The sequence below is a fragment of the Panthera onca genome, chromosome B1, assembly GCF_046562875.1.
Source record: "Panthera onca isolate mPanOnc1 chromosome B1, mPanOnc1 haplotype 2, whole genome shotgun sequence".
NCBI classification, from domain to species: domain Eukaryota; kingdom Metazoa; phylum Chordata; class Mammalia; order Carnivora; family Felidae; genus Panthera; species Panthera onca.
Window position 1 is genome coordinate 131236430 of NC_138342.1, and position 27552 is coordinate 131263981.

Below are 27552 nucleotides of genomic sequence, written 5' to 3' on the forward strand. Positions count from 1 at the left end.
CTGTAATAGATAGATACATGGGAAATTCTCATTAACAACCAGAATAATGATGTTATTTTCCAGAGTTGGATTTTACAAATCAACAACGGACAACTGAATAGGAGACTGAAGAGAATGGATTGAAAATTAGATCAAGTTAAAGTGAAACTTGCATTTTTCACTCATGAATTGATTTCCTCCCCCAAATGTTTCTTTGTTGTTTATAAAAGTAATACATGTAAAATGCTCAGGCAACACAAAATTATAAGGGGGAAAGTGGAAATCTCTTTAATTTCACTGCCTGTATCGGGGCACCTGGGTGGCTCAGTCGGTTAAGTGTCTGACTTTGGCTCAGGTCATGATCTCATAGTTTGTGAGTTCGAGCCCCCCATCAGGCTCTGTGTGAAGGCTCCGAGCCCGGAGCCTGTTTCAGATTCTGTGTCTCCCTCTCTCTCTGACCCTCCCCTGTTCAAGTTCTGTCTCTCTCTGTCTCAAAAATAAATAAATGTTAAAAAAATTCAAAAAAAATTCACTGCCTGTATCTACAGAAAAAAGTGGAAAATAGTTATATTCTTTTAACTTAAGAGAAAATGAATATACAAAGCTTTATAAAAATGCAATCAAATGACACATACTATTTGTAACAAATTTCCATATGTCAAGAAATGAAGATCTATGTCTTAAAAATTACCTTTGCATATAGTATTTGAACCATATTTAATTTTTTGAGTGGATTCCCTTGTACTGATGTTTCCTCTCCAGTTTCTTACCAGCTCATAAGTGACACTGCTTTCGTAGTGGTGAATTATGCATATCATAATTAAGATGGGTTTGGGTAAGCATCTCATTGTCCAGATTTCTCCCAACATAGATGTTTGATAATATCTTCGGGCATTTGGAAGGGTTGGCTACAACTCAGAGACTGTATTTCTTGTATTTCTCAATGTGATATTTCCCATATCAACTTGGTTGAAAAGAGGAATTTTAGATTTGCAGTGAAAAAAAAATTCAATTGAGCTTTTCTCCTTTCCTCTTAACCTCAAAAATGGCGTGGTTAGAATTTGAGACGGGTTAGCTCTTATTTTTCTGAGCCATTTTTTCCCATTCATGTATTTCAAGTATCCCCTTGTGCAGAGAAGAATGTACTTTGGGAAGCAGAATTTTCTGGTTCTTGGAGAACATACTTGGAAGGCTAATTTCTGCCTACAGTGAGGGTGATTGACAGGGAAGGTGGGGAAAGGTTGAGTCATAGTTGAGGGTTATGGCTCCATGATTTTATGTTGTCAGGGGGAAGAATATATTCACTCTCAGATGTGTGTAGTTTGGGGAGGGGAGTGTCAAAATAGACCTGATACACTCACATAATATCAGTCCTTTTGTTCACATACTATATGCCCACTAGATCTCATATTGGCATGAAATAGCTGGAAACTCTTTTGTATATTGTATCTATCTATATTCTACTTCCATGATTAACATAGCTAAAATAGGTTTTTGATTTACAAGATATAATGGGCTTTTGTGTGTGTGTGTGTGCAAGGATGTTCTGATTATTGATCATTAAGATGTATGCCATCCCTTGCTTTTATAGAAGTAGAGAGGATGTACACTGATTTTTGCAAATTATTTTTCCCAGTTCCCCTTGTAACCACATGTTAATAACCATTTTTAAGATGGTGAAGTTAAAATGATATTTGGCCATTGACAGAGCAAGTTGACTAGTTTACTCAGAATTACACATATGGCCCTGGGCTTCAATATGATGCAAATCATGGATAACATATAATACTGTTCAGTCAGGATGGGCTAGGTTATATTGTAACAGTCATCACCAAACAACAGAAGTTTATCTCATATTAATGCAAAATTTGCTGTGGGTTGGGGGGCCTTCCAGGGCAGCTGTTTTCCCAGCTTAGCATTCCCAGCTGCTTTATTTTATGGCACTTTCATATCAAGATATGCTCCCATAATCACTTAACAGATGGAGAGCGGGCTGGTGAATCCATTACCAGAAGTTAAGTACTTCCATTGGGAAGTGATATATGTCACTTTCACTCACGTTCTATTGGCCAACAACAGTAAGAAGGCCACCCCTAACTTCAGAGGGGTAGAATGTACAGTTGTGCCCTGTGGCTGGAAAAGAAGAAGAATTAGATATTAGAGGATAGTAGTAATGCCTACCACACATATATACATGTGCCATGTCTAATTTCATGCTTTGTATAGTGCTTAAGCTATTGCTCATCAATAACTGTCAAGTAATGGGAAATACTGGTAAGGTTTATAGATTGATATGCTATAAGTTGGGCTTAGTGAAAAAATTGATAACTGGGAAATATGACATGAGCCTTTTGTATGGTTATATTTTGATCTGTATCAGGGCAGAATCTATATGACATAAAACTAGGTTATGATCTGATTCTATTGCATTTGTAACTGACTTTGTCAATTAACATTAAGAAATAAAAATAATCCACTGTTAGGAAAGCTAGAGAAATAGAAAGCTGCTCCCTGGAACTGAGAGGCCTCAGCTGATGGGCCCTATACAAGTTCTTCTACATTTCTAATTGGCAATTTTAATGAACTCCTATAGGTATTTCCCTTAGGAACCCCTATAGGAAATAAGTGCAAAGCCTGAAGGCCATACTGAAGGAAAAAATGCTTAAGAATGTGTTTACCTTATATAGCTCAGAAAGCAAGCACTTACAAGGATGTAACCTGGGAAGTAGAACTTTTTTTTTTTTTTTTTTAAGAAAGTGACTTTCTGAATTGATTTCTTTAAATAAAATGAAGTCTTTGAGCAAACTGAAATGTGTTGGGGCTATAGCCAGAAATCCACTTTGATGGTATATTTTGTATAACACTCATTACTGTTCTTCATGGGTTAGATTTTTAAAAAAAAATTTTTTGAGGTGATCCAGCTATGAAAATATGTTCAATGAAATGTAAATTGCCAGGAAATTAGCTAAAGAGGTAGATTGAGAGAAGAAAGATAAAGGAACCCTTTAAGCTATCTTGATGCTCTTGTTTTCCATGGAACAAGGAATGCCAAAAAGAGGAAGAACAGGCTTCAAGACTTCCCAGGGGAGGAGAGCCAGTCTTTTTTGTCACATAGGGGCAAATGAAGATTGCAGATGTTTTCTTAGTTTTTCTTCTTCAACACAGTTGCAACCCAAGAAAGCAAATCCTGAGATTTAATTTGAAATAGATATTTGCTACTAGGTGATACCAGCTTCTTCCAGGCTATTGGTAAAAAGTCACACCACACAGGGTTCGAATCTGACCTGGTGGCTTTCTAGCTGTGATCCTGGACACGTGACCTAAACTCTCTGTGCCTCAGTTTCTTCACCAGTCAGATGTGATTACTAATCCGCCAAGTAAGGGTTAAGGGAGTAAAGTACTTCAAAATACAGAGTAAGTACTTTATGTAAGGGCTATCTCTTATTTTTATTCTACCAGGTAGTCATTAGTTCATCGTGTCAGCCAGTTCCACCCACAGAGGCTTCCTCTGGGAACTTATCATGTAGATGTAATGAAGTGTTAAGAGACTTGCCCAGGTCACAAATAAAAGCCCAAATCACCAAGAGAGTTGGAATGCCACTCAGCTGTGAAGGACTGGGCTAGAAATGAACTCCCCACCATCATTCCAGAAAGGGGAAAACAAATCTGACTTACACTTTACGCACATTAAAAAGAAAATTGGTCTCACTAAATTGGAAAGAGATCCAATTATTTAACAAATTTGTTACTGTCATTGGAATTTGAATTTTAAGTCAAAATTGTATTATAACATAGATGACAAGTAGTTGAAATATTAACTGAGGGAAACAGTTTTGGCACTCCAAGAAAAACCCTTGTAATTAATCTTCACTGGTAATCTCCTCAGGGTAACCATTACTAATTAGAAACATATTTTGTCAACCCATGCAGATTCTAAGCCTGATGATGGCAGGAGTATAGTTTTTTTGTACCGCCACAGCCCCAAGACTAAGTGGTGTGATTTGCATACAGCAAGCATATAATCAATGTAGTTTGTTACCACTCTGAGTGAAAGTTAAATATCAAATCGTACATTTAAAGCAAACACAGAGCAGAAGGATTTCCTGGAAGGGAGCCATTCTCTTTTCCAATCACATGCAGTTGTTGAGAGACAATCCAAGTGAAAGAGTAAATGTGGTTCTGACAGGGTGAGGTACAACATCTGGAGTCTGGCCCTCTACCCAGAGCCTTGACCTTCTCTTTCAAAAATAGTAGACAGATAGGGCTCATAGAAAGATGATTCATATAGCATAAGAGTGTAACCTTATAAAAACCAACCAGGACAATGTGACCAGTGTTTTGCCAATAAATTCACAGTGAGAGTTATTCTCAGCATAAAGGCATTTAAATCTCTTTGGGTACAGATGATGCAATTATCAGTTTTTCCATTCCTATGTCCACTGCATGGTGCTGATCAACATGGTTCTATTAATCAGTTAACTCATCTTTTACAAAGCTAACATACTTAGAGGAGTTATTTTATTATGTGATTAAAACTTGGTGTTACTTTTTGAAAATTGTGGTAAAATACAACATAAAATTTCCCATTTTAGCCAGTTTTAAGTGTACAGTTCAGTGGCATTAAGTACATTTGTTAAATTTTTAATGAAAGCACTATTCACATTTTAGGGAGTGTACTGCCTACTACTACATTAACACTTTTACCAAAGAGGGGCACAGAAAAGCAGAGATACCATGATCAGTTAATGGGTTCTCTTAGCAGCAGCTTTGTAAAATGATTTGGTGGCATAGGAAATAAAATGAAAATGTTGACCAAAATGAAAACGTTGTATTAACAATAGCCATTGTTCTTGCTATTCTTTTCTCTGAACAGAATTGGTTAGGCTAGCTAATAACTGCATGCAGATCACAGTTCCCTAAGCTGAGTTGACTCTTCACAACCAGCAAGAGTAGACACAGATCTGCTGACTCTTGAGCCTGTCAAGAGATTCTAGAATACTGCTTTCTTATGGTTATTGCACCTGTTCAAAGATCATCTCACATCTCTGTGACTCTGACATAAAGACAGGGGAGCATCACCCTCCTTCTCATCTGGAAAGACAACTCCCAGTCCATTTCCTCCCACTTGGTAAGATCCTATCAGTCCTACAAGTTCCATTTCAAATACTCTTCTTCGAAAAGTAGGGAAAAGATGATGGCAGTGGTAAAAGACCATCAAAGAGAAACGAAGGAGCCAAATAAAGGAGGGACCAGAAGGAGTCAAGTGAAAGAATTTAAAAGTGCTTTTGTTTTAGTTTTAATTTCTAGATAAGAGACCCCAAAGTATACTTGATCATGGGAGTGATAGTTCTCTTTCATGGAGAAACTGAAGTGTGTAGACAAAAATGATAAAACTGAAGTGTTGGAAAATACATTTGAGATCAGCTAGTCCCTTCTCCCACCCAGTGTGATGTCCCTATCAGGGCTTCATCCAGTTTCCCCCTGAATGCACAGAGTGATGAAACTCCCTCATGAGCTCTTTTTCAGGATCATCAAACTCCCTTTACTGTCTCTTGCATTCATCAAGCAACCATGCTATAGGGGAGGATGCTGTGTTGACTTGTTAGGGCTGCCATAGCAAAATACTACAGACTGGGTGATTCAAACAATAGGAATCTATCTTCTCACAGTTCTGGAGGCTGGAAGTCCAAGATCAAGGTGGCAGCAAAGGTGGCTTCTCAAGGCTTCTCTCTTTGGTTTTTAGATGGCTGCCCTTTCACTGCCTCTTCACATGGCTGTCCCTGTGCATGCACACCCATGATTTCTCTTCCTCATCTTTTAACAATAGTCATATTGGATTAGAGCCCCACCCTAACAGCCTCCTTTTATTTAATTACCTCTTTAAAGACCATATTTGACAAGGAGCTCTTGAAGGACAGAAATCCTGCCTTCTCCATCTTGGGCTGCCAGAGTCTAGCACAGTACCTAGCATTCAGTACTCAAATGAATCACAACCAAATGAATTGAGATGCATCTCTTTATTCATCGGGCTGCCCTGCTGGTTGCCAAGCAGGACTGGATCAAAAAGTCTGGAGAAATGTGAGAGAACATCTTCACGATGGCACTCAGGCACACCAGTACTTTTGCTGCTTTGAAACCAAGGTGATTTTCCATGTGGTTGGGCACCTGATCCCATCAGGTAGGTTTTAAATGTATAACTGTCTTTTGAGATTTTATACCTATCACTAATGTGATGAGTTTTCATTGCAGTTGAAGGGCATTCATATTGGAAACAGGTGCCGACTGGACTGTGATGGTTTCTCATTTCCAAACAGCTAGGGGCAGATAATTGCAGATATTTGATAAAGCCAACAGGTTCACTCTAAATGGTTCAATGAACTACTCTTTCTATTCTGTGTAGACAAATGTTACCACTGTTTGTTTATGGTCTTTGGGCAGGTTGTTATATTCTAGATTACTTATATTCAATGAGGCATACTCTTTCATTATTGTTATTATTTCTTTGCCCTTCTCATTTAATGATATTTACAAGTTCTTAGGTGTAATAGGTTCTTATTTAGCTGCAGAATATTTGTCCTGCTTTGACTAACGACACATCACTCAGTTTCACCCATCATTGACTGCTTAGTTGGTGGAGTCTGCATCTGGCTTCCCTGTTTCTCATTATGTATACTTCTTTCTAATGTCACAGATGCCCTTATGTGGGGACACTTTCATTTTCTCTATTTGCTTCTGCTTCTATTCTGATGTTCCTTGCTACATTTTTGTTGCTATTAATTTTGAAAGGTCAATTGTTAAGAATATGTCTACCTCCATAAAATAAATATTTCAAAGCATATTTTATTTTCATGTCCACTACCAGTAATTTTTTTTCATTTTGACTTAATTAGGTGAATATGGAGGATAAATGTTGTACTTAAAATATAATGGTGATCATTCTCTTTGGCCTTTGAATATCACACATCTAGGGATAAGGAAGTTTTCTATGATTGAGTACAAGGCCTGGATACGTTCACATACTGCATTATTGCTTTCAGCCATAGGAAATTATGTTAGTGATCAAGAGAATGGCTGGCAGTCATGGGAACACTTCACTTGTTATTTATGTAGTAGTTATATGGTCATTTTAATATTATATCCTATGTGGCTTGTGGTTCGGGGATCAGACTGCCTAATCCCTGAGCCACAAGGGACATCTGTGAATCCACTGTCCAGTTCCTAAACCAAAGGCACACAGGCAAACAGACTATTTATTATGGGCAGATCCTTCCACAAACTGGCAGATGAAACTCATTCTGATGTAGGGAAAGATTGATGTTGCGGGTATCCAAAAATGACATCCGTTTCCATAAATAACTTATAAGATTAAAAAATGAGACAAACATCACATTGGATGTGAAAACAAAGAATTAGGAAAAATGAAAATAGTGACAAGCTAGTAAACCTACAACAGTAAGGTCCTTTTGCCAAAGAAATAGGAAATCCTCAACACAAATATTAGAAAACCATGTAAGTAATCTTACTTGAGGGAATAAACAAGTAATGATGACCAATGTTTTATTCAACAGAACTACATAGAATTAAAATAATAATTTAAAGTAGTTTCTCCATATGGAACTCGCTTGACTGTCAGACTTCCAGAAAATACTCAGAATAATACTTTGCTAATGTTCTTGTACAGATTTGTACATTTCCAACTTTTTATACCTGTACCTACTCCAAGTGTACAGAATGTGTATATTTTTCTTGGTGAGAACTGATAACATGGTAGTTTTTATGAACTTTCATGTTATCAAAATTTCATATTATCTAAGTTTTGCAAGATTGGGGTCCTGCTGCACTGAACTGTTAGGAGAATGCTGGTCAGGGTATGTGGTGGGTGGTGGGGAGGGTGTCATCAAGAGAAAGAATAGGTACTTTCTTCCTATAATCTCCTTGTTAAATCTTGTTTTTGTGGCATAGCTGAATACTGACATTCAACCCTTGTATTCTTGAGACCCTGGCTGTTGATTACCAGGCTCTTGTGAGGAGTTTTCTGGGTGTTCTTTGCTGTGATAGTTAAGTGACAGCAGCAACAATGGGGACTCCTGCAACAACACTGCAGCCACGTGAAGCTTGTAAAAAACCTTGTGGCGCCTCCCAGTGGACTGATGAATAGGTTCTCCCCCTCTGTCCCATAAGGGGATGATATGGGGACATTTTCAAAGGGTATAGGCCACCAAGATCAGGCCTCCCAGTGAGTTACTTTACTCTTGAGAAATTACAGCAAGTTATTAAGCAATTTTATTTATTCTTTTACAAGGAAAATTCCAATTTTCTATTCCTGGCTTGTTTTACACATCTTACTTGGGGACATCATTTTTCAGGCTCATGAGTGCTGTCACTGCACTTATGACAGGCTGAACTGAGCAACAGCATGGAATGATAATGTACAAATTGATCTAACCAAATTTGGCTTCAAGGTCTACGAAACATCACTGACATTAGTTTTCCAAGGGAAGCAAGTATTCCTGTTAATTTAATATCTGAAAAAGACTTGTGTATCATCTTCTAATGTCCTTTTGATTGGCATTGGAGATTAGGACCCAGGTGGCCATACTGCTAGAACATTTATGTTCTTCTTTGGCGACCATCTTCCCTCTGGGCTCCTGGGAGCTGTTTCCAGTGGAATGGAGAGCAGAGAGAATCATAATTATGTCTCAACCTGGGTTCATCACCCAGTAGGGACCTGTATTTCTACATGTGCCCTTATAAATCTTTTAGCTAAATCAGGGCTCAAATGTAAAACCCAGGCCCCTAAGGAACTTTTTAATATAAACCGAAGTCTGGTGTAAGCTGATTTTTTTTTAACTTTGTGAAATGTATTTACTCATGACAGTTGCAGATTTAGTACAAAGTCTTATTTATTTTGCGTTACACTAAAAACAAAAACAAAACAAAAGCCAAACAAACAAAAAGCAGAAACATCCCTTGCTAAATTTCATATAAATTTGTATCTATGAAAATATAATTTAGAAGCTGGCAGAATATTTAGAGGTAGAATATTTAGAGGAATATTTCTGCACGTTGCTACCATCATTATTTTGTTTGGTTTTGCTTTTTTTTAAAAAAAATTTTTTTTAACGTTTATTTATTTTTGAGACAGAGAGAGACAGAGCATGAACAGGGGAGGGGCAGAGAGAGAGGGAGACACAGAATCTGAAACAGGCTCCAGGCTCTGAGCTGTCAGCACAGAGCCCGACGCGGGGCTCGAACTCACGGACCGTGAGATCATGACCTGAGCCGAAGTCGGATGCTTAACCAACCAAGCCACCCAGGTGCCCCTGTTTTTGCTTTTTAACAGAATAGTATATACTCATAAGGGGATAAAGTAATGAAAATATGACAAACTTGTCCTTTCTGGTTGTTGTTCTGTCCTGTGACAACCATATAACCTGATCCTGATTCAGTTGGGTTTAGTGAGGTTAAATCCCAAGTAAGTAGTGTTCTGGAGTTAATCTCCTAAGGAGTTCGACCCTAAAAGAAGGAGATTCTGTCTGTCTGGCACTCCGGGAGCCAAGCACTCCTTTCAAATCTGGATTGGCTGATGCTACATGTTCAAGTCCAGACAGTGATAAATTGCTCATAAATGAAAAGACAAGAAAATATTGCAGTGATGGTCACTGGCTCTGATCTTGATAATTCCAGTTCTATTGCTGTTTTTTGCTACAGATCTTTTTTATATTGAGCATTTGGTTCCCAATTTGAACGTCTGAATTTGAATGGCAGACTGTTACTGGAAACTGTTACCAAAAACTATGCTGTCTGGAAATGATTCCTGGGATCTCTAGAATTCTACAAAGAAATAATAGAAAACCCAGGGACCACTAAATGCCGTGTGAACTGCTGGGAAAAAATAGCTTGCATTTTCTGGAGGAAAGGTGACTCTGTATTTATGTAATCATTTCAGTTATGATTCTGCTTATTAGCTGTAAAACCCAGAAGTCATAAGGTTAATAGGAACCTTTCCAAAGATACATACGTTAAATTTAAGGAATAAGGTCATACATTCACAGAATTCAAAGTTTATTGGGAGGGGGATCTGTCTCGAGTTAGGGTCCTTGTAGGGAACGCTGGCTCCTGGCACATACTTTCTTGGTGTATGTGTTCTTTCTGTCTCTGTCAAAAACTGCTTGTTCCTCAAACCAGCAGAAGCTATTTAAGCTTTAAGCAACGGATACCCCCTATACTCAGCATCATGTAAGAAATAAAGGTATGCATTCCATTCACCTAATTAAGAAAGAGCCTCAGTGTGCAAGTTTGTAGTATTAGTGATATGCTTTGTATTGTAGTACACTTCTTATGTTGCACTTACTTTTTTTGTCTGAGTTTTTTTGTTGTTGATTCACATTGGATTTCTAGCTTTTAATTCATTTTAGTTCAAACTTGATTTTCTGTTTTCAACATATGCTAGGAACTGTGTTCAAAAGGCTGTGAAGTTTGCTATAAATGAATAAGACAGAAGTAATACAAGCAAAGTATTAGGATATGATAAAATTTCAACCTCAGTAGTAACAATAAATGCACATTAAAATGAGATTTTTTCCCCCTGTGAAATTATCCAAGATTTAAAAAAAGGGGTATTGGTAAGGCTATGATGCGAAGGCTCTTTCTTGTATTGCTGTGTGGATGTCATAATAGAGATACAAATCAAAAGCCAACCAAAAGGGAAAGATCAAGATTAGAAACTGCAGAGAAAGTTCCTGGGAAGGCTAGCACTTGAGTGAGGACATGGAGGAAGGATGGAATTTAAATAGAGGGTGGAAATGGAAGGCAGGCCACACTTCATGATTAAAGGTGGTACCTTTTTTGGTGGTGGTACCATGTTTCGATTGGAATTAAGGGTGGTACCCTGTTTTGGAGATTTATCCATCTTGGCACATCAGCTCTATCTCAGTAATTGTAATTTTTTTTTTACAGTATTCCATCAGATAAATGGAATTCATTCTCCTTCTGATAGACAATTAGACTGTCTTCTCTCCAAATTTTTGTTGTCACAGAGAAAGCTACCGTGAACATCTTTGCATACTTTTCGCTGTGCACACTTGAGAGACTTTTTCCATGATGTGTACTGGGGAACAGGATTGCTGAATCATGGGATATGCACTTGATAGTCCAAATTGCTCTCAAAGTGTCTGTGCCAATTGAGGCTCCCACAGACAATATTATAGGAGGGCTCTTATTTTCCCACATCCTTACACTGAGTATTCACATACATGTATTTTATCACTTTGATGGTGTGAATGTGTATCATATTAATTTTTTCTGTTCCCTTATCGTAAGTGAAGTTCAAAATTTTTTTGTGTGTGTATTAACAGGCCATTCAGATTTCTTCTTGAGCAAATTGCCTGTTTGCCCCCATTTCCTATTTTTTAAATCTTTATTGACTTATAGATCTTTATGTATTCTAGATATCATGTTTCTAAAAAAAATCAATGAAATGAATTGCAAATATTTCACTTCCTCTGGGTCTTGTTTTTAAAACTGTTATTATGGTCTTATTTCATTCCAAAGTAATTTTAATTCAGACAAAATTATCAGTCTTTTTGTTTACGGTTTATGCTTTCTATGACTTGTTTAACCCTTTCTTGACATATTTCATAAAAAGAGGATCCTAATATTCTTTCTAGAGATTTTGCTTTTCATATATATGTCCTTAATTGGCCTGGGATTGACTTTTGTGTACGGTATGAGATAGGGTTGTAATACTTTTTTCCATAAGGATGTCCAACTTTCCAAACCCGTAAATAATTCTTTTTCTATTTTATGTATTTATCATATGCCAGGCAAGTTTATAAAGAATTCAGTGAGCAAAAGGTTTGGAAATCCTTTCAGTGGTGAAGTGTGTGCATGTACCTCTGTAGTCAGAGGTATTCCAGAAGCAGCAAAAGAATGGTGAATACAGATCTGATTGAGTTTGAATTCCAACTCTGGCACTTATAAACAAAGTAGGGAAAAAAGAATGTTAACAAAACTAATCAATTTCAAAAATTTGGTAATGAAATGAATATAATTGGACAGAAATTTGGGATAGAAATATGAGCTGTCCACATCAATTTCAAATGGTTGGAAAGGCTAGAATACAAGGCTCTCCACTGGACTCTGGAAATATTAGAATGAAATGAATGGGACTCTTGATAATACCAACCCAAAGAGCTTTGACTAAATAAATTGAACAAAACAGTATCAGTGAGGAGCAAGGTATGTGTAAACTTCATTCTTGGTAAAAGAACTGTCTACAGAGAGAGCTCCAGGACTTGGCTCACTCAACCTCATTCCCAGCAGCCTTGTCCCTTGCCTTTTCCTTTGAAATAAGTTGAAAATACTAAATAACTTTTCTTAGACACTTTCTACCCGGGATGGCCAGTGATGCAGGTGTACAGCATTCCTTCCCATGCAAAAAGACCAAGCTGGGGCCCCTGGATGGCTCAGTTGGTTGAGCGACTGACTCTTGATTTTGGGTTAGGTTGTGATCCTAGGTTTGTGGGATTGAGCCCCACGTGGAGCTCCATGCTGAGTGTGGAGCCTGCTTGGGATTCTCTCTCCTCTCTCTCTCTCTGCCCTTATGCCCTGCTTCTCAAATTAAAAAAAAAAAAAAAAAAAAAAACTGTTGGGGACAAGTTTTTTAGTCTTCTCACCTTGTTGCTTCCTGGAAATTGGATGTAGGATCTGGAAGTATAGCAGCCATCTTGTGATCTCAAGGGCAGACATATGGCATTCTGAGCTACTCTTGTCAGCCTGCTGTTTCTACCCTTAGAGTTCTTGTTGCCAGAGACAAAATAAAATCATGTCTGTGTAAATTCTTGTAGTGAAGGCTTTTATTTTTAAAATTCATTTGTAGCCAAACACATGCCTACCTGATAGAACTTTGATCATTCATTCATTCATTCATTCATTTAATATCGGTTATCACTGAAAACATTTACAGTAATAGGTGCATGTTAGTGAAATGAGGGAAGATTGAAAAGAGGAAGGGAAAGGAGAAGATGGCACATGTTCCTTGTATATTTGGAGTTTAATTTCTAATAGGAGAAATCAGACATTACCACAGATAAGAGGCAGTTTATGATAAGTGCCCCATGTACCAACATCTGGCCCCAAGTATTCAGATGATCTTCTACAAGACCTAGGATTCATTGTGGCAGTTTAGGCACCACATGGGCATATTTATGCATCAAACACTTGATCCTAACATGTCATGTGTTCCCTAAAGTCACATTAAGACTATTTTGTAGTATGAGATGTTTAGTGGTGTTTTGTACTACAAAACAATACATAGAAAATTACTTTGGGAGCTATAAGACATTTCGTTAAAGAAACACAAGCATTCCAATCTACCTGTTATAGCCACAAGATGGTCTCTATTCTTTTGGTGTGGTGTGGAAAGAAATAAGCAACCTGCTGCCATTTTGTATCAGCATTCTGTATATACAGCACACAAGAGACAAGAAGGCAGAGAAAACACACTTACAGCCAAGAGTGGGAGTTAGGGTGTAAACTCCTGGGATCTTTTTAGTTTCATTCTGGTATTCCTCACCATGACTAATTTCTTGTTTGCACATTTCCAGGACAATGTGTTAGTTTTATTTCCTGGTCATAATTTCATGTAGAGATATAATCTGACTTCTTACATTACTGATCAGTTCTAGATTTAAATTTGGAAGTGAATACTCTATGCTGTTTCTAGTTCCCTGATCCGGATGAATCTTTCCACAGCACAGATAGGTCCTGCCACCTATCTTCTTTCCATAGAATGTCCTTGCGTTCTGGTCAAGGGCTGAAGACATGGTGACAGCGGGAATGGGGGAATAAGACTAAGGCATGGCCAGGGAAGGGCCCAGCTCTAGCTCATCCTTGGTCTAAAGAACCTCTAGGAAGATGAATTGGGGGGCATTTAGGATCACCAGTTTTCTTTGAATTTATTAGTGTTCTTGTAAGGCTCTTATCAAGGGTTTCACAGTAATCCTGGTCATAGACTTGAATGTATGGTGTGTGAGTCAGGCTGCCCCAATGCCTATCCCTGGCCCTTTCAGTCTGATTAGACCTCGGCTGGGGCTGTAGAAGAAGCAATTGGAAGTAAAAGTGTCAGGGTGCAAGGTTGAGGTTAGAGGAAGTTTGCCAACTCATTGCTATGGTACTGAAATGTCTTCTCTTGGAAAACCTTCTAACTAAGACTTCCATGCTATACTCTGCTGAATTTCTTAGACCAGGATGGTTGAGCTATGGGAGTAGGATGTGTTGGGTCCTTAGGCTTTGATCTTTAGTTTATGGAAACATACTATGGGATGATATGGTTTTAGCCTATTTTTTTTTCCTTCCTTTTTTGAACATTCTCCTTCTTGATTAAAAAATGACTTGCTTATAAGATCAAAAGTTTGTGATAAAGATTTTATTCCATATAAAGTCATGTAAACTGTTTTTGTTTGTTTCAGAGATTGCTTAGTCCATCTGTGATTATCTCAGTGCAATTTTCCTTGATATAAACAGAAAGGTTTTAAAAAATTCAATGAATCCCAGTGTTGGTTAACATTAGATTGGCTCATGTTGAAGTTCATATTGACCTCAGAGCACAAGTTTATCTTTTGAGGTTGTTTTGACTTTGGGAGGATAGATATTGGAACTTACCATAGAGAATACTGCTTGGCTGACTTGTTTTTCTTCTTCATGATGTTAGAAAGAAAATCTCCCTGACCAGAAGCCTCACTCCTCAGCCAAAGCAGCGGTCCATCTGCAGTATCACTGTCTATACTAAGAAACAATCCCGTGATGGATATTGAGGAGGGCACCTTTTGGGATGAGCACTGGGTGTTGTATGGAAACCAATTTGACAGTAAATTTCATATATTAAAAAAAAAAAAAAAAAAAAAAAGAAACAATCCCAATATCTGTTGATCGAGCACCCAGCAGAAGGCTAGAAAGATGGTGCTTCTGTTTTATAGATGATGTTTCCATGGTCCCAGGAGGGTCAAGAAACTAGGTGAAATCACTAAGAAATGATGCTATTGTGGTGTGCAGATGTGATAGATGTAGGGTAGGGGAATGTGAGTGGGTCCTAGGATTGCTGATTCCCAGTTCAAGTTCACACAAATCTATATTGCACAGCTGGCCTGTGTAAGCTTGTTGAGTGCTCCCGATGCTGATCTTTAGAAACCTGAGACTGAAGACCAGGTCGGATGGTAAGGGAGTCAAAACTGGTCTTGCTACTCTCTCTTCTGTTTGGTAGTTGGCCACTACCCCTTGTCTTTCAAAATCTCCTTAAAACTTAATTAAAATATCAAAGGAAGATGTCCCTGTTTTTTTCCTCCAAGAGTTGAGTCAGTTTTCTGCCATGGCTTCCTAGTTGACTTTGTTCTTTAGTCATCTCTGCTCTTTGCTGTATTTCTCATCCCTGCTGAGTCTTTCCTGTAGTTTACAAACATATTCAAGTCCCTTCTGTATTAAGAAAAAAAAAATCTCTATTCCGCTTCCCTTACTCTCCTTTTATTCTTTCACAACCCAGCTTCTTGAAGGAGCTGTCTACACTATTTCTTTTGCATTTATAAAAATTGAAATATATTTGACATATAACATTGTGTAAGTTTAAGGTGTTTATTTGATACATTTGTATATTTCAAAGGATTGCAATGGTAGCATTAGCTTCTATACTCAATTTATCCACTTTCTTACCACTAATTTATGTTGAGCCCACTGTAATCCTTTCCTTGATCATTTCACCATTCTGTCAAAGGTCACTGTGATGCCCTAATTGTCAAGTCGAGTAGATTCAGTATTGTTCCTTCCCATTTGACTTCTCTGTGGCATTTAACAGTTTATCACTCAATTTTTTGGAAGATAAATTATCTATTATAATTACCTTTATATTGAATTTTACCTAAAATATTAAAATTTACCATTAAGGTAAAATTTAGCTTCTTTTTCTACATTAACCTTCATTAGCACATATATTACTCTAATATTTAATATTAAGAACAGTTAATAGACTTTAGTTTTTAGAGCAGGATTGGGCTTACAGAAAAATTAAGTGGAAGGTACAGACAGTTCCCGTATACCTCCTCTTTCCCCTATCACAGTTTTTACATCTTGAATTAGTGTGGTATATTTGTTACAAATGATGAGCCAGTACTGGTACGTCAGTGTTAACTGAAGTCCCTACTTTACGTTAGGCTTCACTCTTTGGGTTGTACAGTTACATGGATTTCGATAAGTGCGTAATGTCATGTATCCACTGTTACAGTATAATACAGAATAGCTTCATTGCCCTAAAAATCTCCTGTGCTCTATCTGTTGGTCCCTCTTTCTTTTTTCTGGAGCTCCTAGCAACCACTCGTCTTTTTATGATCTCCATAGTTTTGCATATACTTGGTATCTTATAGTATGTAACCTTTTCAAATTGGCTTCTTTCACTCAGTAATTTGCATTTAAGTTTCCTTCAAGTTGGTTGGTGGCTTGCTAGCTCATTTCTTTTTGCCACTGAGTAATATGCCATTGTATGGATGTACCATAGTTATCCATTCACGGTTTGAAGGACCTTACGGTTGCTTCCAAGTTTGAGCAATTGTGAATAAGACTGTAAACATCTGTATTCAGGTTTTGTATAGACATACATTTTCAACTCATTTGAATAATTATCCCTTAATTTTGAAATCCTATTCTTCTGTGACTTTCATGGTGTCCTTCTCCTTTGGTTCCCCTTCTAGTCTTTGATTATCCGTTCATGTTTCCCTTTGCTGATGCTTGTTTTGTCAGCCTCTTAAATGGAGTCCACCCCCCCCCCCCCCCCACCCAACCCAGTGTTCTCTGCGAAGCTTTTTAATATTTTCAGTATTTCACATATTCTTCTTGAATGGCCTCATCCACTCACAGGATTTAAGTGATCATCTCAATGGTGTGCCCTAAACCTGTATTTCCAGTGCAGACCTTTTCCTCAAACCCCAGCCCCCTGTGTGTGCTTCATTTCTTGGATGTCTCTTAAATGGAGATGTGAGCAACACCTCAGAGAGGAAGGACATCCAATTCTGGGGACTGTTTTTCACATGGGAGTAGAAGTGTTCCTGTTTCGCTGACATACATATGTGAGTGATGAAGTTTTTCTGCTGTATTTCCTCTAACGCAGGGCTTCTCAACCTCAACATTATTGACATTTTGGCCAGAAAAATTTCTGTTGTAGGGGGCTGTCTGTACTTTGTAGGATGTTTAGCAGTATCTCTGCTCTGTACCTACTAGATGCCAGCAGTACCTCCCCCTGCCTCCCAGGTTGTCAAAACCAAAAAAACGTCTCCTGATACTGCCAAATATCCCCTGGTGGTGGAGGAGAAGGGGAATCACCCCCTTGAGAACTACTGCTCTCATGTAATACACTTTCCACTACTCTGTCTTTGCTCACACTGCTTCTTTTTGAAGTGCCTTTTCTCAGGGTGAACCCAAGAAGCTTCTACTTATTCTTTAAGACTTGGTTCACCTCCCTTACAAAATCTTTTCTCATATCCATTCCCTTTTCTTTTTCTATAGAATTACCTCTTCCTTTGTGCCTCACTGTCCTCCTGTGATGTTGCTGTGCTTGCTTATTTACACATATGCCTCTCTGTATGGTGAACTGATTGAGGGTTGGCATCATGTGTTAGTCTTTGAATCCCCAGCACCTCACAGTATGTGGTAATTAATGTGCCCAATTAATACTGTTAAATAAGTGAACCATAATGACCCCTGCTGGTCAAATCCTCTATGATAAATTCTCACAACACTATGTACAGCTCCTTCAAAGCACTTATTTCAGTTATAATTTTCCATTTTTTTAGTGTGATTATTAAATTAATGTCTTTCCCCCTCACTAGGCAGACCATAATAAGCTCCATGAAGGCAGTAGCTATAGTTGTTTTTGGTCATCATTGAACCATGTAGTGCTTGGCACTTAATAGGTGCTCAGAACATATTTGTAGAATGAATAAATGATCTTGGGAAAGAGTGGACTTTGGAGGTTCAACCTGGGCTTATTAATAACAATCACAACAACTGATGTTAGTTTAAAAAGTGTTTTTGGAGGTAATTATTCTCACTTAAGACTAATAAGAAACCCTGGTAAAAAGGTATTGTTTCTGTCTTACAGATTAGAGGGCACGTGAGAAGACATGTGGTGTGGAATTCTAGTAAGAAGAGTCTTGATGGGATTAATAGAGACAACTCCTTAATGATGTTTGACCCACCTTTGAGACAAATGGAAAGACTGGAGATAAATGTGAGTAAAGAGAAATAATAATAATAATAATAATAATAATAATAATATGAATGCATGGAGTATCACTCTTTGATTTACTGGTCATTGATTTCTTGGTGAGATCTTTATGGGAGGATGGCCTTGTTGCTGAAGATGAAAGTATTGGAAAAATATATAGCTACTGATGAGACCATGTGAAGATTTGCTTTGTGTGAATGTGTGTGTATGTTGCATGGAGATATTGTCATACTATTTAGCAAGGCAACTGTTTCTTGTTCTCAAGTCAAGACTATAATGGAAACCCAAGAGAATTTCTCTTTGGCCAGAGAGCCTTTTATGTTGTCCTTCATGGCCTTTGTTTTCATACTTTTGATCACCCGCAGATGAATCCAGGAGAACTAGAGACAACTTCATAGACTGGAAAACCAGAATGAATTTGTGTACATTTCAACTTAAAGATACTGTTTAGGGGAATTAACATCATGATGTTGGAAGGTGTTATTTTATTCACAAATAATTTGCAAGATCTATTATGTGTGAGATTAATCACATGTAAATATTTGGTAGAAGTAAGGAAAATTATTCCCTGTGAAATGGACCCAGTGGTGGGAACTGGCCCAATGAGAAGAGGCTATGTTTCACTTTTCTAAGCATCCCCAACAGAACTGCTTATTCTCTGAATCTGGAAGAGATCCAGTGGGATTTAGTTTTATGAGGTTTAATGTAAAGGTGTTGTATTTCATGAGATGAAATCATAACACAGTGGGTTGCAAGAATTTTGAGAGATTATTTTTTCAGAGTGTTTGGCAAGCACCACTCTCTAGAGAATTTTGTGTCTAAAAGAGAAATATAGATCTTCTTACATAGGATTGAAATGATAACTAATCTTTAATCCTTTTTAGATGGCCAGGGTTTGACTGGTTAGGCTGATTGGGAATGCACATAGCAGGTCTGACCTCTACAGTTGGCTTTTTTTGGATCCAGGACTCCCAGTGCATCCTAAAACTTCACGGTACATGGGCAATGCATTTTTTGGGCCCCCACTGCTAACCCATGATTAGGGATCTTTTTATTTACTTATAGACCATACTACACCTTTAGGCTTTATGCAGTTTGATTCTCCATCATTTTTGACAATCCAAATGAACATTTGGCCAAGACGAGAGAATGCTATCAAGCTGTATCTCAGGTTTCTTTCCTCTCCTGCTCCTATTTTGTTTTCAGCTGAGAAACGTTCTCTGTCTCTGTTTTAGAGAAAGCTGAGCCATTCCTTTGACTTAGGTTTGACCTTTTTTTTTTACTTTGTTCTGGAACACATATAGCTGTCCTTAGGCTAAATATCTTTCTACTTTTGTGACCATTTCATCTCCAATTTCCCTGCAATCACCAGGTTTCTCATGAATGGCAGGAGAGAAATAAGACCCTGTGTGTCGGGGGGGTGGGGGGTGGGGGTTCGGGGGTGGCAATCTGGTGCCTCTTCTTATTTCCTGATTTCGATGTGTGTGGAAGGTAGTTTTCATTCTCTGTAGCTTAGAGTCTTCTTGAAATGTGGTTGAGGCAAGAATGTTTTGGAAGTGCAATTAATTCAGCATGGCTGTCCAGCAAAATGAAAGCCTCCCTCTTTTCCCAGGGAGATTCCGCCCCCCGCCCTGTTTCAGAAATAAATAGATGCAATCTTAAGACTTTAAAAACATTATGCAGCAGCCGACATATCATCTGTAATGATAAAAAGATGTGCACATCAGCACAGATGTGTTTGTATCAATTCGTGTGCATGATATATATCATGTGGAGCCTCTAGTGAATTCTTATGGTGATACTGATGAAATTGGTGTTGTGGAGGAAGGGAGCATGGAGGTTTGAGTTATTATCATCAAGGAACAAATGTTACATTCCTTATCTTTCTCAAATGCTTTTCTGCAAATACATGTCAGAGCAGGCTGTCATCTGGAGCGAGTCCAGCTTTAGGATGCTTTGAGGAGTCAGGCAGAGGGGAGGTTAAACAGCTGGGACATAATCAACAAGAGGAACAAGCTCGTTTGCAGCTGTGGACTATCACCTATCACCTTGTTTCCCAGATTTGCCTGCTCACCTGGGGAGTGTGTTAACACTGGAGAGTTTTGAAGACTTATCAAATCAAATCAGTCTCTGGTGGAGGGCTCAAGGAAATGGAATTTCTAACTAGCAGACCAGTTGATTGCTATGATCAGGCAAGTCTGGGAATCACTTACCTCGTATAATCAGGATGGGCCTTTAAAAAGAGGTGGGTTTTATGAGTGGGTGTGTTGGGGGTAGGGAGGTATGCAGTCAAAGACAAATCCTCCGTCTGTGTTTGCTGAGAAGTTACTGAGAACATTGCCCTCATATTTCACAGCGCTCCCTCTGTGGGGCTCCACCCCCACGTACTTCTCTCCAGGTTTGTTCAAGAAAGACTTTTGTCTTTCCTAAGAAATTGGTCTGTTTCCTTCTATCAAATGAGAATTTTTCCACTTATACAACTCTCTTTGCCTCAGTTGCCTGGAAACATGGTGTCAGTTTAATGTTCACTCAGCGATGCTTCATCTATTGTGGTTGGTCTGTTAGATTTCCTCTTTCTACTATTGTGTTACCTTTTAAAAAATCTCTATTTGATGAATTGCATGCTGTTTTATAAGTGATTTCCAATCTTATTTTCCCCTGAAAGATGGCAGAGTGTGAATATATAAAACTGAACTCTTCATTAATAGTTGCTAGTGGAGGGAAAATAAGATGATGATTTAAATGGTGACTAATTTGGACTTTGAATGCAGTTGTAGCTGTACCACACAAATATGCATCTTATCCTGGCTTCTGTCAACGATTAATGTGGTTGACAACCAATGAGGGAGAGAACCAGAGGCCTAGGTTGATTGTAAGTATTTGGGAAGGTGCATATTTTGAACTTAATTAGTGTGATTTGTTTATGCAAATGATAGTTCCGTGAAGGTAGGGGATTTTTTTTCTCTTATAATCCACAGGTACGGATTTGAATAGAGGTATGGTAGGCAGCGCTTTGACTTCTTTTGTTTTCAAATTCAAATGAAAATACATCAAGGTAAGACACAGAAATGAGAAATACAAAGTAAGGTAGAAGAAGTTATAATGAACAGCAAGTCCCCCACGCCATCCCTTCAACAATGCCTTTCAGAGGCCATCATTTTGTACTGTTTCAGCTTTCAGTTCTGTAAGTGGCCACCTTGACTATTCCATGATCTTTGAATTGGTCTTCGTTCGCTCTTTGCTCTTTTGAAATTTTATGATTCTGTGCCCAGGGAGGTCCCTTTACAGTTTTTGTGCAGCATACTCCAGGTGCCCTTATAACCAGAAAACTCACTTTCTTCAGGTTGGGGAATATTTGATTGTTAGTTCTCTAATAATTTCCAGCTCTCCATTTTTTTTTTCTATTTTAGGAGATCCTATTGGATCATTCCTCCTAGCAGCCTCAGTTTTCCCTTTTTCTTCGGTATAGAGATTTTTTTTTCTTCCTTGAAGGTAAACACTGGCTGAGCGATTGCTCATTGAGCAGAAAGACTGGCGCAACTTTTCCATCTACAAAGTCCATCCAATTCCCTGTTTTCTGCTCCATTGCTCAGACCTTTCCTCCGCTCTCCGTGCCGTCGTCTTTGCGTTTCTTATGGGAAGATCCTTTCCTACTTCCACTGCAGCCTCATCTTGCACATATTTGGGGCTGCAGCTGTCTTTGTTCTGTTGCTTCTGTCAAACTGCCTCTCTTAAACTTCCTTCATTAGAAATGTGTTTATGGGTTTATTTCTACATGGATGTCTATATTTTCTCTTTTTTTTAATGTTTATTTTGAGCGCGGGAGGGGCAGAGAGAGAAGAGAGAAGGAGAGAGAAAACGTCAAGCAGGCTCCACACTGTCAGAGCGCAGCCTGACTCGGGGCTCGAACTCATGAACCATGAGATCATGACCTGAGCCAAAATCAAGAGTCAGACGTTTAGTTGACTGAGCCAGCCAGGTGCCCCCAGATGCCTATACTTTCACTAGACCTTTGGCATATTAGTCAGAGTAGATTAGACTGTGCTGTGGTAACAAACAAACCCCAAATCTCAGTAGTTTAATATAATAACAGTGTATTTCTGCGTCAAAGAATCCAGTCTGATATTCCAAATGTTTGGGCATCTCTTCTGACCAGTTCTCCTTTAGGCTGTGAGTCTTTCACTTCCAGGCAGGACAGATATAGAGAGAAGTAGAGAAAGAGAGAGAGAGGTATTTTACAGAGAGGTTTTGAAGTGTAGTGTATCACGTCTGTCAACATTAACTGGCTGGACCCATCAAGAGAAGCTGAGAAATTAAATTTTAGTTGTGTACCTAGGAAGGAGAGGAGACTAGGATAAGGATGGTCCGGAACAGTTTCTGTTACATTTCATCAGCAGGAAAGGCAGAGGGGTGTGTGTGTGTGTGTGTGTGTGTGTGTGTGTATTCAGTTCATCACCTTGAACTAGAATTACTTCTTATCCTTTACTTGATTTTTTTCCCCCCAACGAAAATCAGAAGAATATCATCAAGAAACAGCCAAAGATGTACTTGGTAAGCAGACTTCCCTTGATTTCTACATTTATTAGTCTGCAAATAAGTATGGATTATAAAAGATTTCTTTTAAAATATGCTTAAAAAACTATAAATATAATATTTATCATGAAAAATTTGAAAATATCAAATTAAAAGAAATAATTACTATCAGCTTTATCTCTTAGCAAAAGCAGTGTTAACATTTTGGTATATTTCCTTTCATCTTTTTGAGATATATATATCTATAGATATATCTATCTATCTATATATCTATCTATCTATATATCTATAGATATATCTATATACCTATATATCTATAGATATATCTATATATATACACATATATAGATATATCTATAGATATATATACACACACACACGCACACACTTTTTATTCTGCTTCACTATTCTATCAATTGGTTATATTATACTTTACTAAAGCATTCCTTTATTATTGTATCTTTATATCATTCAAACATTTTGCCTTTATAAGCATTGCTGCTATAAACTTTCTGAAACCTTATTATTATTATTATTTGCATTCAGAATTTTTCCTTAGAAATGGAATTACTGATCACAGAGTACCAACTTTTTAAGGTTACTAGATATGTTTTGCCAAATTATTTTCCAAAGGACCTCTCAATTTAGTCTTCCACAACATTGGATATTATCATTTTCTTTTCTTCTAATTTTGTACATGCAAAATGTTAATTTAATTGAAGTTTTAACTATGTGGGACAAAGAAGATTTCCTTGTTTTTGTAACCAAGTATATTTCCTCTTTTTATATTGTTTGTTGATGTAACTTTTACATTTTGTTATTGGAAGTGAAAGATTTTTAAAATGAGTTTTTCCTACATTAAACCTTGTACTCTTTCTCCAAATAATTTTATCATGTGCTAGAGGCTTGTGTAAAAATACATGAACTTGGTTTCAGTTTACCAGGAATCGATTCTTTATATTGTTGCCTATTTTTTTACAATGATGTAGGAATGAGCTATGAACTCACTTTGGGGAACTTTGTTTCTTTTCTCTTTCAAGGGGTTATGGACAAGAGATTACTCAGGAAGTTTGTGTAACGATTTTGCTTAAAGATAGAGGAGTGAGTGCAGAGTATAGTTTACTGGGAAAGGTTAGGCAAAGTCTTAGGGTTGGGAAGTATGGATGGGGGTGGAGAGCAAAGCAGTTGGCAGAGAGTAAAGGGTGAATCTTGCTCAACATTCAGAAGTGAAATGGCCAGGGGTGGGGGCAGCTGTGATGGGGCCAGATCTCAAGACTGGGAAGATAGTTAAACAGAAATGACAATGAGAGTTTATTGCAGAGAGAGGCTGGCAGATATCTGCACAATCAGAGCTTCAGCTACAGCCAAACAAGGGAGTTAACGATTATTGAAATCAGTAAGTAAAAGTGCAAACCTTGTCAGTCTTCTACACTTCAGTCTTCAAGTGTATATAACTTGTCTTGATCTGTTCTGAGAAGTTGCTTTGATGGGAGGAGGAGACAAACTTAAAGCCCCTGTGGTCTGGTGACCAGGAGATGACAGAAAAAGACAGAGAAAGGGAGAGGTGGAAGATTGAAAGATGCATTTTCCCTATTTGGTTAGGGTGTGATGCACTGGGGACAATGGATTGGAGGTATCAGGAGAGGGGAGGATGGTAAAGGACAAGTTATACGTGGCGGCCGTTCCCTGAACAAGTGTTGGTGAATATGCCAAGACTCGGAGAGAACTCTTGTTTTCTGGTGCAGGTGGGATGCAGGTGTATATGAAAACCATGGCAGGCAGAATAGGCTGCCTGAGTTGCTTCTTTGGCCAACGGTATTTTAGCAACATCTGTGGATATACGTCATGTTAGAGGCAAATCTGCAGGGATATATCAACACGGGGACTGTCAAGGACGCCTCTGCTCCTAATTTTTTATGTGTCAAAACTTGCCAACTCTGCAAAAAATCTCAAACAAACAATACTGTGATTTACTGTATCTAGGTTCAGAGTAGAAGTTTATATAACATATTGGTCAATGATACAGAGGGAGCCAAAAATATGACAGCGGGGATTAAATGTCAGGCCAGATGTATCATGTGTGAACATTACTGGATGGTGCAAAATAACACAATACCTTTGGTTTGGAAGTATATAAAATTATTTGGAAATTTATACTTGAGGGGAAAACTCTGGCTTTGAGGATTCTGTTAAAAATTAGTAATTCAATCTAATAACTATATCTTATGCAGAGTATTTGTTTTTAGTTTAATGTGGGAATACAAAGAGTAATTTTTAAAACTAATTTTCTGACTTTCAATTTCTGGAGATCTCTTAGAGCAATCAGAACTGTTATTGTCTAGAATAGGCTTGGCAAATAAAAGTCACTAGATTTCAAATAAGCAAAATAATCAGTATTAAATGCTGCCATGTTGGATTTCTTCCTTATTCTTTTGAAGCCCTGGTAAATCTAATTTCTTTACTATGCACCAAACTGTGGGTGTACTCTGGAAAGTGTCTCATCATGAAGCAAATATAATACTGGGATAGTTTTTTTATTTTAAAGTTTATTTATTTATTTTCAGGAGGGGGAGGGGCAGGAGGAGAGGGGAGAGAGAGAGAGGATCCCAAGCAGACTCTGCACTGTCAGTGTGGAGCCCGACACGGGGCTTAATCTCACCAACCTGTGAGATCATGACCTGAGCCAAAACCGGGAGTTCGACGCTTAACCGACCGAGCCACCAGGCACCCCAATACTGGGCTAATTTTTATTAAAATTGTTAGGAATCATTGATTTTCTATAATTGCTACTCATATTGATAATTTGTATCTTGTAACCTAAATACACACATAAATGGATGAAGTCCTACTGTTCCACTTTCAGCTGCTGCCCCAGCTGAGAACAGAGTGATAAGTATCTCCTACATTTCAAAGATGGAGCTAGAGACATTTCTGCCAGACTTAGTAAGAAGATAGCAGAGCTAGTCATGGAACCATCAATCTTGTCACCCCACTTCAGCCTATCCAAGATAAGGGTGGACTGTTGAAGGGTAGGTTGAAGAGAGCCATCAAGGTAAAGCATAAGGAGTTAAAGGTAAAGAGTTTTGTCAGGCCAGGAGGTAGTGGCTGTGTGTGTGTGTGTGTGTGTGTGTACATATGCATATGTGTACATATTTTGTGGGGAGAAATGGGCAGTAGCACTTTGAGAACTGCTCAGAGAGAGTGGGCGTACTTTAAAAAGGAGAGTCTATCATTTTACTTCCCGCCTGATTGTTTGCATGGTGACAGAATCGTGGGCCCACTTTCCTGGGAGGGATTTTTTAGAAGCTGCCTAGCCAAGGGAAAGGGATGGTCACAGGAAGGCCTGTAATCTCCCTGGAAATAGTGTCAAGAATATGAATTTTCTAGAGGCCAAATGCACATTGAGATGTAAACCCAGGCATGAGTCATTAAAAAAAATTTTTTTTTAATGTTTATTTATTTTTGAGAGAGAGAGAGAGAGAGAGAGAGACAGAGACAGAGACAGAGACAGAGTGTGAGCTGGGAGGGACAGAGAGAGAGAAACACACACAGAATCCAAAGCGGGCTCCAGACTCCAAGCTGTCAGCACAGAGCCCATCGCAGGGCTCAAACCCACGAGCTGTGAGATCATGACCTGAGCCGAAGTAGGATGCTTTACCGACTGAGCCACCCAGGTGCCCCTGGCATAAGTCATTTTTATTGGACCTTCCTGAGAGGATGAGACCTGAGGCCCAGAAGCCTCTTTCAGAACGAGTTTGAAACTCATTCACAATTGATGTTCAGACCTGTCCTGATATGACTGACTAACTATACCAACTATCTCTGTAGCAGCTCCCCCCATCCCTACTTCATGGGAACCAGGTTTAGGGAAGATTGGGAACAGGGTCCCTGAAAGAAAATCACAGGAGTTAACAAGGCATTTGAAAGGGTCTGTCAGACCAAGCCCAAGACCTGGTGTCAGAAGGGCACAGGGACCAAAGATCACTGTGCCCTCCCTCCCACACTTTTGTGTTCTTTGAGGGAGAAACGCATGTGAGGCAGAAGTGAAATAACCATGCCACAAGAGCCTCTGATGACACACTTGTGAGTGTTCCTCACTCTTCTGAACAAGAAGGACATCAAAAGAGATGTTTACTATGTCAGCTGGAGAAAGGTAGTGGCAGTTGTAAGGTGGACACTGTGAGGAATGCCCAAGTTGGCAGCTTGGAGGAGGCTGAAGCCTGGGAGCAGTTGTGGTTAAGAGCAGGTCAGCGTGAGATGTAGGGGCCTCAATAAGCAAGTGGCAATGACTTTGGAACCCAGAAGCCCAGATCTGTGTGATGGAGAAAACAGTTGGGAGCACAGGGCAGGCTGGCTGAAGATGATGGCTCAGCTCTGAACATAACGTAAGTCACCTTTTGCCCCTCTGTTTGCCCCTCTGGAGCTTCTCAGAAACAGAGGAACAGGGAGCTAGAGGTAATTACTGTCTAGTGGACGAGGGTCTTAAAGTGGTTTTCTAGGGCCTGCAAACTGGTTGGGGTTTTGGGGACCCCTACATTATGCAACAAATTCAAGTTTGATGCCCCTCCACCCCACCCCGCAGAGCATATTTCTTTAGAATGCCACTGTGATACCCATTAGCACTTTAGAATATTGGTAAGAATGGACAAGATTGGTGACTTTCAGCATTTAGTTGGCTTTAAAGTATCTGGCCCAGACTGTTATCTAAAGCTAAAATCTGTACAGTTCATGAAGAAGTTAATATGGAGCAAGTCCCTAGTTGAGGAGCAAAA

At 38.6% G+C, this 27552-nt stretch overlaps 1 long non-coding RNA gene across 1 annotated transcript in view; it reads left to right on the top strand.

Annotated features, from left to right (window-relative positions):
• Positions 1-27552, top strand: part of LOC144616129 (uncharacterized) — a 386882-nt gene that overhangs the window by 4007 nt on the left and 355323 nt on the right. The window contains exon 2 of the long non-coding RNA XR_013555115.2: positions 18122-18250. This is a non-coding gene — a long non-coding RNA (uncharacterized LOC144616129). The remainder of the gene's footprint in view (positions 1-18121; positions 18251-27552) is intronic.